Raw genomic sequence first — 2,484 nt, 5'->3', positions numbered from 1 at the left:
TGTAAAAGCACTGGCTCCAGTAATCCAATCTTTTGACTAATGCTAGTTACTGTTTTTAAGCCCATCTTGCTCTCCAAGCTATAAAATGCTGGATGCACATCCTGCCATATTTAGGTGTTAATTACTGCTAGTTCATTTTGTCTGCATGTCAAAGGAGGCTTTTTTTTAAGGCCCTGCTGTTGAAATCTATTCCGCACCCCAGGAATGACATCAGTAAGTGACTAAATACAGATATTTCACCCATCAGTGAAATCCCAAGATGGGATTGCTGGTGATGCTGGGTTTTTTCCACAGTCTGGCAGTGTGTTCAGGCTAGCCCAGCTGTGTAAGGGTCTACTGAGACACATCAGAGATGGCCTGTTCGCTCTTGTTAGCACTGAGCTGCCTCGGCAGTGGCGTGAAAACGTGTGTTTTAAGCAGGAGATTGAAACTGACGTTGGATAAAACGCTCTCATTTGCTCTGTATGGTTCATTTAACTGCACAGCTATTGTTATTGGAGGCCGCACCGACGTGCAAACTGCTAATCCTTTATTATAAATGAATACAAATCCTTTATAGGCCTATACGATTATAATTTACTACTCTGATTGGTTGTAAATATATACATATTGATCCTTTAATATGAAATAATTCAAAGCTTTCGTAGAGACTGTAATGTAATCGTAATCGAGGAATCGGGTTGGTTGTGTTTACATGTGACCTTTAAATCTTTTTGTATAAAGGAGTAAAAAAAGCCTTTATTTTTTATTATACATGTATTACATTAGAATAAATAATTGTGTTGTGTCTACATTCAGCTTATTAATCGTTTAATATTAATGAATAAAAGCCTTTTACAGTAGAAAAACATTCATCCTTTAATGTCCATTTAAATGATATCATAATAAAATAAACATGTAAATGAACATATATTATCATACATGTTTACATGTGACCATTTAGTCCTATAATATAAATCCAGTCAAACCTTCATTAACACCTTTAACTGTAAATGGCTAATCTGATGAAGGCCTTCAAGGTCGAAGTGAGCCTTTTGTATTATTACACATGAAATTAGGGCAGAATACAATTTCCAACAATGCAGTGCATGTTACGACCTGACCAGTGAATGGGTTGGCAGGTAAAATCAGCTGATGTTATGAGGATGTGTGGATTTATTAGTACTGGTAGGAACAGCAGAGATAAAGCATTTATAAATGTTCATTTTTTTATGATAATAGTGACCAGTTGACAGTCCAGTTACTCGGCTCTGCTCTGTTTAACTAAAACACCTAAATAACGTTAGTCAGTCTTATTGGTTTATGGATTTTTTTAGCCCCTTTAAATCAGCATAGGTGTCGGTGAGTGTTTTCACTGACCCTAATATACATATAGTACACATCAGTCACAGAGGAACAGCTTCCTGAACGGTCCCTATGGAAACAGGAGCCTTTGATCTCAACTCATTCCTCAAATTCCCTGTGAAAACCAATCAGTACTGATTAGAGATACGTCGAGGCTCGGGATTTATGATTGGTTAGCTAAACTTAACACTTTCATCTTCAAGCTTATACTCAGTATTTACTGTGAATTCCTCAGTATATTCTATATATTATTTAGAATCTACCATGAATTTTTAAGTATCTACTACAAATTATTCAATTTTCACTATGAATTATTCAGTATCTTCTATATATTATTTAGTATCTGCAATGAATTATTCAATACATACTATATATTAGTCATATATATTAGTAATGAATTATTCAGTGTAGTCTATCCATAATTTAGTATCTGCAGTATCTATCATCTTTTCAGTATCTACTATGAATTATTCAATATCCACTATGAATTATTCAAGATTTATTAATTATTCAATATCCACTATGAATTATACAATATCTACTATTAATTATTCAGTATACAGTATGCATTCTTTAGTATCTTTTATACATTATTGAGTATATAATATGAATTATTCAGTACATACTATATATTAGTCAATAACCACTATGAATTCTTCAGTGTAGTCTATACAATATTTAGTATCTAGTACAAATTATTCAGTAACTACTGTGAATTATTCAGTATCTACAATTAATTTAATTTCATATGCACTATGAAATCTTCAGTATCTGCTATGAATGATTTAGCATGCCCCTCCTCAGCTAGGCTAGCCTCAGTGTGCTAATCAGCTAGCCATGCGAGCTTGTAGTGTAGTGATTTGTTGAGATGGTTGAACACGTGCTGTTGTGTGTTGGTGTTGCTGCGTATCGTCTTCTCTTCTTTTAGACATGTAGGACTTGCTGACGAGTAAACCAGCACAGTAAAGTCCTGGAGATTTGGCTCTGTGACAGATGGAGGTTTACAGCCTAAAATTCAGCAAACTGACTGCAGTGATTCTGAGATCAGCTGGTCTCCCGCCTTCAGCACATTTTAAAAAGGCTCGTTAGGGGGGCAGTAATTAGTGTGCGGAGGCTGGGCTTTTTGCTTCATGCAACACC

The sequence above is a fragment of the Salminus brasiliensis genome, chromosome 23, assembly GCF_030463535.1.
Source record: "Salminus brasiliensis chromosome 23, fSalBra1.hap2, whole genome shotgun sequence".
NCBI classification, from domain to species: Eukaryota; Metazoa; Chordata; class Actinopteri; order Characiformes; family Bryconidae; genus Salminus; species Salminus brasiliensis.
Note: the sequence above shows the minus strand (reverse complement) of the source record.